This window comes from Oncorhynchus gorbuscha, linkage group LG21 (assembly GCF_021184085.1).
Source record: "Oncorhynchus gorbuscha isolate QuinsamMale2020 ecotype Even-year linkage group LG21, OgorEven_v1.0, whole genome shotgun sequence".
In the NCBI taxonomy this organism is placed as follows: domain Eukaryota; kingdom Metazoa; phylum Chordata; class Actinopteri; order Salmoniformes; family Salmonidae; genus Oncorhynchus; species Oncorhynchus gorbuscha.
Genome location: NC_060193.1, coordinates 36,452,331 through 36,466,905, shown reverse-complemented (window position 1 = coordinate 36,466,905; position 14,575 = coordinate 36,452,331).

Sequence of the window (14,575 nt, the reverse complement as noted above, 5' to 3'; positions counted from 1 at the left end):
CTTCTGTCCCTACTTCTCAGGAGGAACCTGGCGATTTGACAGGAGTGCCGGAGGAATATCATGATCTGCGCACGGTCTTCAGTCGGTCCCGAGCCAACTCCCTTCCTCCTCACCGGTCGTATGATTGTAGTATTGATCTCCTTCCGGGGACCACTCCTCCTCGAGGTAGACTATACTCTCTGTCGGCTCCCGAACGTAAGGCTCTCGAGGATTATTTGTCTGTGTCTCTTGACGCCGGTACCATAGTGCCTTCTTCTTCTCCGGCCGGGGCGGGGTTCTTTTTGTTAAGAAGAAGGACGGTACTCTGCACCCCTGCGTGGATTATCGAGGGCTGAATGACATAACGGTTAAGAATCGTTATCCGCTTCCCCTTATGTCATCAGCCTTCGAGATTCTGCAGGGAGCCAGGTGCTTTACTAAGTTGGACCTTCGTAACGCTTACCATCTCGTGCGCATCAGAGAGGGGGACGAGTGGAAAACGGCGTTTAACACTCCGTTAGGGCATTTTGAGTACCGGGTTCTGCCGTTCGGTCTCGCCAATGCGCCAGCTGTTTTTCAGGCATTAGTTAATGATGTTCTGAGAGACATGCTGAACATTTTTGTTTTTGTCTATCTTGACGATATCCTGATTTTTTCTCCGTCACTCGAGATTCATGTTCAGCACGTTCGACGTGTTCTACAGCGCCTTTTAGAGAATTGTCTCTACGTAAAGGCTGAGAAGTGCTCTTTTCATGTCTCCTCCGTTACTTTTCTCGGTTCCGTTATTTCCGCTGAAGGCATTCAGATGGATTCCGCTAAGGTCCAAGCTGTCAGTGATTGGCCCGTTCCAAGGTCACGTGTCGAGTTGCAGCGCTTTTAGGTTTCGCTAATTTCTATCGGCGTTTCATTCGTAATTTCGGTCAAGTTGCTGCCCCTCTCACAGCTCTTACTTCTGTCAAGACGTGTTTTAAGTGGTCCGGTTCCGCCCAGGGAGCTTTTGATCTTCTAAAAGAACGTTTTACGTCCGCTCCTATCCTCGTTACTCCTGACGTCACTAGACAATTCATTGTCGAGGTTGACGCTTCAGAGGTAGGCGTGGGAGCCATTCTATCCCAGCGCTTCCAGTCTGACGATAAGGTTCATCCTTGCGCTTATTTTTCTCATCGCCTGTCGCCATCTGAGCGCAACTATGATGTGGGTAACCGTGAACTGCTCGCCATCCGCTTAGCCCTAGGCGAATGGCGACAGTGGTTGGAGGGGGCGACCGTTCCTTTTGTCGTTTGGACAGACCATAAGAACCTTGAGTACATCCGTTCTGCCAAACGACTTAATGCCCGTCAAGCTCGTTGGGCGTTGTTTTTCGCTCGTTTCGAGTTTGTGATTTCTTACCGTCCGGGTAGCAAGAACACCAAGCCTGATGCCTTATCCCGTCTGTTTAGTTCTTCTGTGGCTTCTACTGATCCCGAGGGGATTCTTCCTTATGGGCGTGTTGTCGGGTTAACAGTCTGGGGAATTGAAAGACAGGTTAAGCAAGCACTCACGCACACTGCGTCGCCGCGCGCTTGTCCTAGTAACCTCCTTTTCGTTCCTGTTTCCACTCGTCTGGCTGTTCTTCAGTGGGCTCACTCTGCCAAGTTAGCTGGTCATCCCGGTGTTCGAGGCACTCTTGCGTCTATTCGCCAGCGCTTTTGGTGGCCGACTCAGGAGCGTGACACGCGCCGTTTCGTGGCTGCTTGTTCGGACTGCGCGCAGACTAAGTCGGGTAACTCTCCTCCTGCCGGTCGTCTCAGACCGCTCCCCATTCCTTCTCGACCATGGTCTCACATTGCCTTAGACTTCATTACCGGTCTGCCTTTGTCTGCGGGGAAGACTGTGATTCTGACGGTTGTCGATAGGTTCTCTAAGGCGGCACATTTCATTCCCCTCGCTAAACTTCCTTCCGCTAAGGAGACGGCACAAATCATTATTGAGAATGTATTCAGAATTCATGGCCTCCCGTTAGACGCCGTTTCAGACAGAGGCCCGCAATTCACGTCACAGTTTTGGAGGGAGTTCTGTCGTTTGATTGGTGCGTCCGTCAGTCTCTCTTCCGGGTTTCATCCCCAGTCTAACGGTCAAGCAGAGAGGGCCAATCAGACGATTGGTCGCATACTACGCAGCCTTTCTTTCAGAAACCCTGCGTCTTGGGCAGAACAGCTCCCCTGGGCAGAATACGCTCACAATTCGCTTCCTTCGTCTGCTACCGGGTTATCTCCGTTTCAGAGTAGTCTGGGTTACCAGCCTCCTCTGTTCTCATCCCAGCTTGCCGAGTCCAGCGTTCCCTCCGCTCAAGCGTTTGTCCAACGTTGTGAGCGCACCTGGAGGAGGGTGAGGTCTGCACTTTGCCGTTACAGGGCACAGACGGTGAGAGCCGCCAATAAACGCAGGATTAAGAGTCCAAGGTATTGTTGCGGCCAGAGAGTGTGGCTTTCCACTCGCAACCTTCCTCTTACGACAGCTTCTCGTAAGTTGACTCCGCGGTTCATTGGTCCGTTCCGTGTCTCCCAGGTCGTCAATCCTGTCGCTGTGCGACTGCTTCTTCCGCGACATCTTCGTCGCGTCCATCCTGTCTTCCATGTCTCCTGTGTTAAGCCCTTTCTTCGCACCCCCGTTCGTCTTCCCCCCCCTCCCGTCCTTGTCGAGAGCGCACCTATTTACAAGGTACATAAGATCATGGACATGCGTTCTCGGGACGGGGTCACCAATACCTAGTGGATTGGGAGGGTTACGGTCCTGAGGAGAGGAGTTGGGTTCCGTCTCGGGACGTGCTGGACCGTTCACTCATCGATGATTTCCTCCGTTGCCGCCAGGATTCCTCCTCGAGTGCGCCAGGAGGCGCTCGGTGAGTGGGGGGTACTGTCATGTTTGTCATTTATTATCATGTCTTGTCCCTGTGCTCCCCATGCTATTCGTTTCCCTCTGCTGGTCTTATTTGGTTCTTTCCCTCCTTCTATCCCTCTCTCTCCCCCTCCCTCTCTCACTCTCTCGCTCTCTCTTCTCTCTATCGTTCCGTTCCTGCTCCCAGCTGTTCCTATTCCCCTAATCATCATTTAGTCTTCCCACACCTGTTCCCGATCCTTTCCCCTGATTAGAGTCCCTATTTATTCCTTTGTGATCCGTTCCTGTCCCGTCGGTTCCTTGTATTGTATTCACCATGCTGTGATTGCGTTTCGCCCTGTCCTGTCGTGTTTTTGCTGTGATTGTGTATCGCCCTGTCCTGTCGTGTTTTTTTGCCTTCATCAGATGCTGCGTGTGAGCAGGTGTCTCTGTCGACTACGGCCTGCGCCTACCCGAAGCGACCTGCAGTCTGTGGCCGCTTCTCCAGTTGTTTCCCCTCTACAAGTCTAGAGGATTTCTGTTATTCCGTTTTGGACTTAAATAAACTCTGTTTCTGTTAAGTCGCTTTTGGGTCCTCTTTCACCTGCATGACATTTGAGGTGTCTGTTTAAACTACTAGCACAGCTCGGACACCAATGCATACCCCACAAGACATGCCACAAAAAGTCTTCACAATTCCAAAGTCAAGAGCACACTGGGAGTCGCACAGTACTACATAGAGCCATGGCTACAGGGAACTCTATTCCACATCAGGTAACTAATGTAATAGAATCAGATGGGGAAAAACAGACACAAATAGACCTCATGGAGCAGCAGGGACGGTGAAGAGACATACAGGCACAGACATACATACACTTGATAAGACACGCACTACACACACGTACACATAGATTTTGTATTGTAGATAAGTGATAGTAGAGTAGTGGCCTGAGGGAACACAATGTGTTGTGAAAAGTGTTGTGAAATGTAATATTTGGTATTCTATATAACTGTCTTAATGTTGCTGGTCCCCAGGAAGAGTAGCTGCTGTCAGGGGATCCTTAAATACAAATTCACTTGATTCCAATTCAATAGTTGACTATAGGAGAAAGCCCTGCCTCCAGCTGAAATTTGCAGTTGATTTGTCAGAGGACAAACCATCCACAGAGACAAACTGATATCTTTCCGACAGATAAGATCTAAACCAGGCCAGAACTTGTCCGTGTAGACCAATTTGGGTTTCCAATCCCTCCAAAAGAATGTGGTGATCGATGGTATCAAAAGCAGCACTAAGGTCTAGGAGCATGAGGACAGATGCAGAGCCTCGGTCTGACGCCATTAAAAGGTAATTTACCACCTTCACAAGTGCAGTCTCAGTGCAATTATGGGGTCTAAAACCAGACTGAAGCATTTCGTATACATTGTTTGTCTTCAGGAAGGCAGTGAGTTGCTGCACAACAGCTTTTTCTACCATTTTTGGGAGGAATGGGAGATTTGATATAGGCCAATGATTTAAAAAAATATTTTCTGGGTCAAGGTTCGGCTTTTTCAAGAGAGGCTTTATTACTGCCACTTTTAGTGCGTTTGGTACACATCCAGAGACAATCAAAGACATTCTGAATATTTGTTAGTGATGTTAATACCGTATTTGATTTATTGTGTTGCATTTTTTCACTTGGTTTTAGTGGGTTTTTCACAGGTTAGAAAGGTTGCACCTTAAAGGGCACACAAATAAAAAATTCTGAAGTTTATTGTCCGAGTTTTGGTTTGAACACGTAAATTATTTTGATGAGGAATGTACTGAAAAAAAACGATTTTAACCTGGGACACTGACTGTATGAAATGTTTGACTGTAACGTGCGTTGTTTGAAGGAGACCAAGGCGCAGCGTAATTTGATACTGTTTTCCTTGGTTTATTTGGGGTTGGCTACAGCCAAACAGTTGCCTGTGTTGAGTAATAAACCGGGAATTCGTAAACGCAATCCTCTGTCTGGACAGGTCCTTACATTGGTGTAAGAAGTAAAAACTTAGATAAAAGTTAGCCAGCTTGCTAGCTGACTACCGTGGCTAGCAAACGTTACATGGAGAAGTGGGGGTGTGTAACGGTTTTCTAGGTGTGAAGGAGAGTCTGACCAAACCGCAGCGTGTAGATTGCGATCCATGTTTAATAAACAACGTAAACACGAATAAACACAAACACTACAAAACAATAAACGTAACGAAAACCGAAACAGCCTATACTTGTCAACTAACACAGCGACAGGAACAAAGACACTAAGGACAATCACCCACGACAAACTCAAAGAATATGGCTGCCTAAATATGGTTCCCAATCAGAGACAACGATAAACACCTGCCTCTGATTGAGAACCACTCCAGACAGCCATAGACTTTGCTAGATACCCCACTAAGCTAGAATCCCAATACCAACACCAAAACAAAACACACCACAATACAAAAACCCCATGCCACACCCTGGCCTGACCCAATACATAAAGATAAACACAAAATACTTCGACCAGGGCGTGACAGGGTGAAAATGCTATGAGGGAATCTGAAAGTGAAGGAGGAGGCTGGGGATGATTATGGCCAAATTCAGCACACACAACATTCTATAATATAATTGTGTTATTTGACATGTCAAACTAAAAGCTTATTTAATGCGTAAAATACTGTTTTTTTGTGTATCTTTTTTGACACTCAAAGACCCAAAAGGACTTCAATGTGCCTCACCCAAATAATTTGGTCTATTTTAACCTCCTAATTTTCCCTACTGTTCCAACTTGAGGTGCGCATGTAGCCTATAACCCGTTTTAGAGAAATGTAATTATTAAATATTGTAAGAGCTTTCATTGTCTGCTTATATGTCCCCTTTACTTATCCTATGGTTCTGACTTGGTGTACAGGGAATGCACTGTAAAAACAGCCCATGTTCTGAATTCTGTCACTATACATTTCAAAGGTGCTGAACAAATAGTTATATTGAGTACGTCCATCGTTGCTAGCTCATTAATGTCTTAATCGAAATTACGGATTGCCTTTCATCCGCATCCCCTTATGCCATGTACATCTCAATTGTCAGTAGAAACCACATTTGTTTCACCCGGTTAGCCATATCAGCTATGTATTTTTAAAAGGCAGTAAATGAGGCTGAATGAACCAGACAAGGCTCTGCTGATAGCCAGGGGTTACGAATCCCTTTTGGCCCGACAGTCTAGGGGGGGATGGTAATGAGACCCGTAACATAACTCATGCAAATTATCATTGTGACAAAGTAAAAGTGAGAACGAAATAATCACGACGACTGAAATCTACCGTCAAACTCAGGGTTTATTAATAAACACACGGTAATGGGGGGGAGCAGGAAAAGGGGCTGAGCTGGACCCAAGGAAAGAAATAATATGTATCCAAAAACACCCCTAAACTAGACTAGCCTATTTTAACAACAGCTAACTAACTAACCAAAAATACAGTGGGTGGTCCGCCCAGTTCTAACTAGTGTATTTAACAAAGTTTGCCTACGGGTAGTGTATGCCCATGGGCGACTTGTCTTGGTTCCCCCCTTTCCCACCAGCAAAAACAAACACCATAACCAAAAACAATACTCACAGGTGATGACAAAGTGCTATGGAGGTGCTCAAACAAAAGATAGCTCAATACATAAAGAGAGTGAAACAGCGAGATCTACAGACATGGCATTTTCAGAGAGATTGAGCTCTAGAGCAAACAACTGACAGGGTTTTTAACCCAAGGGAAAGGAACTGTGATAGGGTAGGAAACAGGAGGAGGTGTGTCTTCTGATTGATGATTGGATTGGTGACTGATTGGGGAGTGATGATTTTCACATGTGAGGGTAGAAGTAGAGAAAAGAAACACACACAGGATACACACACAGGATACTTGTATCCGTAACACCTGGTGTAGCAGTGGTAAGGTGTTGGGACTTCTGTTGGGACTAACAGTTTGTGGGCACCGTTTGTCACCATTATAGTGCATTTAATGTATTGTTTAGTGTTGTGATATGTAGTGTAATGGCTTTTCGGGACCAGTTCATACAGGCGCTCTGTCCTACGAAACTGCACATACAGACCCAGATGGCTCTTCCTGAGTCATTGCAGAAAGCCTTGGAGATTGCTTTGGAGAGGGAGCTCGTGTGGGCTGGGGCTTCAGCTCGGGTTTCGGTGGGGGTGCATGGAGACACACCCACTGTGCGTGCGGGTTGTGGTGAGCAGCCAGAGAGCCAGAGCAGCCCAGAGAGCCTGTATGGGTGGCTGAAATGACTGAAATCATTCGTGCTGTGTTGCTTCATGTGGCAAGCAACACACACCCTGGTCCCATGGTCTGTTGGGTGTGTGGCCAGCCAGGCCATCTGCGCCGGAATTGCCCCATGTTCCCCAGAGCTCAGGGAAACGACTCGGGGTCCACGTAGAATGAGCAGTGCAGACCCATGGCTCTCTTTCCCATCCACCACCATCGCCAGGAGGAGCCCACCGGCAGACGGGGGAGCAAGGCTCCACTTCCCCCAGAAGAAGACGAGTGCAAGCAGAGGCAGCCTGTTGTTATGGTGGGCCGGACCTCTGTTGGGGACTTTTGTCATGTGCCTGTTACTGTGGAGGGGGCGCCCTGCCCTGCCCTGGTGGACACTGGGTCCACGGTAACCATAGTGAGGCCGGATATTGTGCCAGGTTAGACTCAGTGTGAGCCCACAACTGTGCAGCTCCGCACAGTCACAGTTGAGCTGGCACCCATGAAAGGGAAGGGAGTAATGACTCTGACAGTAGAGGGCAGGACTGTGCATCATCCTGTGTGGGTGGTGGCTGTGCAGAATCAATCATCAATCAAATGTATTTATAAAGTTTTTTTTTACATCAGCCTATGTAAAACAGCAAGCAATGCAGATGTAGAAGCACGGTGGATAGGAAAAACTCCATGGAAAGGCCAAAACCTAGGAAGAAACCTAGAGAGGAACCAGGCTCTGAGGGGTGGCCACGTCTCTTCTGGCTGTGCCGGGTGGAGATTATAACAGTACATGGCCAAGATGTTCCAACGTTCATAGATGACCAGCAGGGTCAAATAATAATAATCACTGTGGTTGTAGAGGGTGCAACAGGTCAGCACCTCAGGAGTAAATGTCAGTTGGATTTTCATAGTGACCATTCAGAGTTAGAGACAGCAGGTGCGGTAGAGAAAGAGAGTCAAAAACAGCAGGTCCAGGACAAGGTAGCACATCCGGTGAACAGGTCAGAGTTCCATAGCCTCAGGCAGAACAGTTGAAACTGGAACAGCAGCACAACCAGGTGGACTAGAGAGAGAGAGAGAGAGACTTACACAGGATAAGACAGGGAAAATACTCCAGATATTGCAGATCTCCTCTAGAGCAGTGATGTTTTGGGGCTGTTGCTGGGCAACACGGACTTTCAACTCCCTCCAAATATTTTCTATGGGGTTTAGATCTGGAGACTGGTTAGACCACTCCAGGACCTTGAAATGCTTCTTACGAAGCCACTCCTTCGTTGCCTGGGCGGTGTGTTTGGGATCATTGTCATGCTCAAAGACACAGCCACGTTTCATCTTCAATGCCCTTGCTGATGGAAGGAGGTTTTCACTCAAAATCTCACGGTACATGGCCCCATTCATTCTTTCCTTTACACGGATCAGTCTTCCTGGGCCCTTTCCATTGCAGAAAAACAGCCCCAAAGCATGATGTTTCCACCCTCATGCTTCACAGTAGGTATGGTGTTCTTTGGATGCAACTCAGCATTCTTTGTCCTCCAAACACGACGAGTTGAGTTTTTACCAAAAAGTTATATTTTGGTTTCATCTGACCATATGACATTCTACCAATCTTCTTCTGGATCATCCAAATGCTCTCTAGCAAACTTCAGACGAGCCTGGACATGTACTGGCTTAAGCAGGGGGACACGTCTGGCACTGCAGGATTTGAGTCCCTGGCGGCGCAGTGTGTTACTGATTGTAGGCTTTGTTACTTTGGTCCCAGCTCTCTGTAGGTCATTCACTAGGTCCCCCCGTGTGGTTCTGGGATTTTTGCTCACCGTTCTTGTGATCATTTTGACCCCACGGGGTGAGATCTTGTGTGGAGCTCCAGATCGAGGGAGATTGTCAGTGGTCTTGTATATCTTCCATTTCCTAATAATTGCTCCCACAGTTGATTTCTTCAAACCAAGCTGCTTACCTATTGCAGATTCAGTCTTCCCAGCCTGATGCAGGTCTACAATTTTGTTTCTGGTGTCTTTTGACAGCTCTTTGGTCTTGGCCATAGTGGAGTTTGGAGTGTGACTGTTTGAGGTTGTGGACAGGTGTATTTTGTAGTGATAACAAGTTCAAACAGGTGCCATTAATACAGGTAACGAGTGGAGGACAGAGGATCCTCTTATTAAAGAAGAAGTTGCATGTCTGTGAGAGCCAGAAATCTTGCTGGTTTGTAGGTGTTATGCAGGTGAATGAGGACCCAAAAGCGACTTGGCGAAAACAGAGTCTTTATTCCAGTAAAGGAAATAGGCAATACCCCTAGACAAATTGGAGCAGAAAACAAAACATAAAAAACTAATTCCACTCGTAGTGACGAGGACAGACTGGAGACTTGACCATAAACTGTAGGTTGCCTCGGGAAGGCACCGACCGTAGCAGACTCAGACACCTGCTCACACGCAGCATCTGAGGGAAAAAAGACACGACAGGGCGAGACAAAGACACAGCACGGTGAACAATATAAAAGAATCCGACAGGACAGAAACGGAAGACAAGGGGAGAAATAGGGACTCTAATCAGAGGGCAAGATACGGAACAGGTGTGAAAAAATTAGATGATTGATTAGGGGAATAGGAACAGCTGGGAGCAGGAACGGAACGATAGAGAGAAGAGAGAGAGGGAGGGAGAGAGAAAAAAGGGAACGAACCTAATAAGACCAGCAGGGGGAAAACGAACAGAAGGGAAAGCAAAATGACAAGACAATATAAGACAAAACATGACAGTAGGTGTCAACATACTTATTTTCCACCATAATTTGAAAATAAATTCATTAAAAATCCTCCTCATTTTGTCTGTCATAGTTGAAGTGTACCTATGATGAAAATTACAGGCCTCTCTCATCTTTTTAAGTGGGAGAACTTGCACAATTGGTGGCTGACTAAATACTTTTTCCCCCCGCTGTACATATGAGATGAGTAATGTAGGGTATGTAAACATTATATTAAGTGGCATTGTTTAATTAAAGTGGCTAGTGATACATTTTTTACATCAATTTGTCCAATATTAAAGTGGCTGGAGTTGAGTCAGTATGTTGGCAACAGCCACTCAATGTTAGTGGTGGCTGTTTAACAGTCTGATGGCCTTGAGATAGAAGCTGTTTTTCAGCCTCTCGGTCCCAGTTTGGATGCACCTGTACTAACCTCACCTTCTGGATGGTACCGGTGTGAACAGGCAGTGATTCAGATGGTTGTTGTCCTTGATGATCTTTTTGGCCTTCCTGTGACATCGGATGCTGTTAGTGTCATGGAGGGCAGGTAGTTTGCCCCCGGTGATGCGTTGTGCAGACCGCACCACCCTTTGGAGAGCCTTGCGGTTGAGGGCGGTGCAGTTGCCATGCCAGGCTGTGATACAGCTCGACAGGATGCTCTCGATTGTGCATCTGTAAGAGTTTGTCAAGGTTTTGGGTGAAAAGCCTAATATCTTCAGCCTCCTGAGGTTGAAGAGACACTGTTGCACCTTCTTCACAACACTGTCTGTGTGGGTGGAACATTTCAGTTTGTCTGTGATGTGAACGCCACCTTCCACCTTCTCCACTGCTGTCCTTTCAATGTGAATAGGGGGGTGCTCCCTCTGCTGTTTCCTAAAGTCCACGATCATCTCCTGTGTTTTGTTGATGATGAGTGAGAGGTTATTTTCCCTGCACCACACTCCGAGTGCCCTCACCTCCTCCCTGTAGACTTGTCTCGTTGTTGTTGGTAATCAAGCCCACTACTGTTGTGTCGTCTGCAAACTTGATGATTGAGTTGGAGGTGTGCATGGCCACGCAGTCGTTGGTTAATAGGGAGTACAGGAGGGGGCTGAGCACCCACCCTTGTGGGGCCCCAGTGTTGAGTGTCAGCGAAGTGGAGGTGTTGTTTCTTACCTTCACAACCTGAGAGCGGCCCGTTAGAAAGTCCAGGACCCAATTGCACAGGGCGGGGTTGAGACCCAGGGCCTCCAGCTTGATGATGAGCTTGGAGGGTACTATGGTGTTAAATGTTTAGCTGTAGTCAATGAACAGCATTCTTACATATATTCCTCTTGTCCAGATTGGATTGGGCATTGTGCAGTGTGAGGGCGATTGCATCATTTGTGGACCTGTTGGGGCAATATGCAAACTGTAGTGGGTCTAGCGTAGCCGGTAAGGTAGAGCTGATATGACCCTTGACTAGTCTCTCAAAGCTGTTAATGATCACAGAAGTGACTGCTATGAGGCGATAGTCATTTAGTTCAGTTATCTTCGTCTTCTTGGGTACAGGAACAATGGTGGCCATCTTGAAGCATGTGGGGACAGCAGACTGGGATAGGGAGTGATTGAATATGTCCGTAAACACACCAAGTCCACAAGTTGTGACTGGAAATGACGTATCTACACACACACCTCTACACAATCACTCAATGCATGTGTATGAAAGAGAGCGAAGAGCTCTGAGAAAAAAGGACCCTTGTATCCTGGGGTTGGACTTTCTTAGGAGCACAGACTGCCAGTTAGACCTAAATGGGGGCACACTGAGCTTCCAGGGAAGGCCGGCAGTCACCATACCCCCCCCCCCCCCCCCCCAGTGTCACATTCACACAACCCAACAACTCCCTCACGCCAACAGTAAAAGCAGCAGAGACTCATGGCTGCCCCCCCTACATCTGTGTGGGACTTTTCCCAGGCCCCTTTGTCACCTACGGCTGTGTGTTACATTCCCCCAGCTACCTCCATAACACATCCCTCCGCTAGCCCAGATGGGAGAGGACACTGTCTGCAGTGAGGGAGATAAGGGGGAGGAACTGTGTTGCTCTTGACCCCGAGCAGCAGAAACGGGGGGGGGGGGGCTGGCTGCCGCAGGCCTTAAGCTCTACCCACAAGAAGTGCCATTTCATAAGGAGAGGAGTTTCCTTCTTGGGCCATTATGTGGGGAGGAGGGTATCAGCACCATAGAGGACAAAGTTGTCCGAGGCCCCCGTGCTCGCCCCCCCTGACCTCACCTTTATCCTCGACACAGACGCAAGCAATGTGGGCATGGGTGGGGTGCTGGCCCAAGTGGGGCCAGAGGGAGAGAGAGTGGTGGTGAACTATAGCAAAACATTTGACAAACATGAGCGCCGCTACTGTGTCACCCGGCAGGAGCTCTTGGCTGTTGTGGCTTCCATCAAACACTTCAAGTACTACCTGGGTGGCCTGCCCTTTACTGTAAGAACTGACCACTCTGCTCTCCAGTGGCTCATGTCTTTGAAAGAGCCAGACGGGCAGGTTGCACGCTCGTTTGAGGACTTCACAGTCTGCACAGTGGTGCACAGCCGTACGACTTCACAGTGGTGCACAGGGCAGAGGCACGCCACTCCAATGTCATGACCCGTCGACCCTGTACTGCAGACGGGTGCCACCACTGTGAGCGGAAAGAGGCCATGAGAGAGAGCTGTGTGCCGAGGAGGGGGTCTGGGCCACAGTGTGTCAGTCGAGCGGGCCTGTCTGCTATCAGCGGCAGACTGTCGACGTGGCTGAATCAGGGCAGCAGCAGGGACGGGACACAGACTTACAGCCAGTGCTACAGTGGGTAGAGGCACAGCTGAGACCACCGTGGGAAGAGGTGGCAGCGCCGTGGCAGCGCCGTGGCAGCTCTCTCACTCGCAACCAAAGGGTTGTGGTCAAGTTTGAGAGACTGCGGCTGGCTTATGGCGTGCTACAGCGGGCATGGAAGGAACCAGCTACGGGAGAGGTGAGGTGGCTGGTGGTGGTACCTAAAGCTCTGCGGGAGGCTGTGTTCCAGGGCACTCATGGGGGGGTGGGGACTGGACACTTTAGGATCACAAAACCTTCCACCGGGGCTTTTACTGGGGCAGCACAAGAGGGATGTGTCCAGGCCGTTCTCATGCTCAGCTCTAACAGTTCCCAGTTAGGGCTCCCATGGAGAGGGTGGGAGTGAATGTGGTTGGGCCATTCCCCACCACACCACTTTGAGTCAAGCGTGTTTTCCACCATGTGTGAGAGGCTGGGTATGCACAAGACCCGCACTACTTCTCTCCATCCTCAAAGTGATGGCCTTGTGGAGCGATTCAACAAAACGCTTGCACAGCAGCTTTCCATCGTCTCTGCCAAACACCAGCGTGACAGGGACAAGTACCTGCCCAAGGTCCTCATGGCATGCCGCTCCGCTGTCCAAGATTCCACCTACTGCATGCCTGCCCTCCTCATGCTGGGGAGTGAAATCCGCACCCCTGCAGAGATGGTGTTTGATCGGCCCCTGGGTATAGATAGATATGCCCGGAGACTCCAGGACTACCTGGAGACAGCCCACATCTTCGACAGAGAGCAGCTGGTGAATGCAGGTGTGAGGCAGAAGAGGTACTATAACATGTACATCTGGGGTAGGCACTTTGTGGCTGGGGAGCTGGTCTGGGAAAGGCAGATACCCCAAGTTGGACAGCCACTTGGTGGGGCCCTGCAGCATCTTGGAGAGGTTAGGGAAGGTTGTGTACTGGGTTCAGGGTCCGACATGTCTGTCGACCTGCTATCTGCCAACCACGTATCTGCCAACCACGTGAATGCCTGGAGTGTTCCAATTCGGGGCATCCTTGTGGTTGGTGGTGTGGTGTGGGGGGGGGGGGGGGGGGGGGGGGGGGGGGGTGTAGCACTGCAAGTTTAAGACCATGCTTAGCCATTGTTCTCTCTCTTTACGTCTGGTCATAACAAGAGATGGGTCACCGTTGTTTGATACTGTTTTCCTTGGTTTATTTGGGGTGGGCTACGGCCAAACAGCAGCCTGTGTTGAGTTTGGTTAATAAACTGGGAATTCGTAAACACAATCCTCTGTCCGGACATTTGTTCATTTATGATCTAGCCAGGTCATTACAATATAATCTGTGTCTGGAATAAATCCATTCAGTAGTATCCAGACATGCATTAGGCTATTTATTGATCATTTGATAATTTCGGTGATAATTGAATAGGACTAAGTAAGTAAATTATGTGCATTTTCATCTGTCGGAGTCGTTTACCTTTGAACAATGTGTATGAATCTGAAGGACCATAACGATGCTCTCTGACTGGTTGCCCAGTAAGGTGCACTTGAGATCCACTCTATAGCGCCATTGAAATTTAAAGGCAATGTTCCTGTTGTCGCATAGACCACATTCACAGTAAATGCTGCACAGTAAATGCTGTGGGAAAAGTCCCACATAGATGTAGGGGGCAAATGCTGTCGGCTCAATTGGAAATTACCTTAAATTTCAAAAGAGCAATAACACGGATCTTTCGCAGTACGGACTGAATCTAGCCCTTTCCTATTGGTTGTCACTCTTTGTTGCTGCTGGAAAATCATGCTGAAGAGGAAATGTACAAACAAACAATGGTTGTTGCTAAGGCACAGTTAATAATGCGCAGATCCTGCCTGCATTGGAGAAATATACTTGGTGGTGGCCAGGATTTTGATCCTTCAGAGCAAGAATGTTTCAGAATTAACGGGAGGCAGTGTGTTGATTGGTAATTATGCTTTTATTAAAC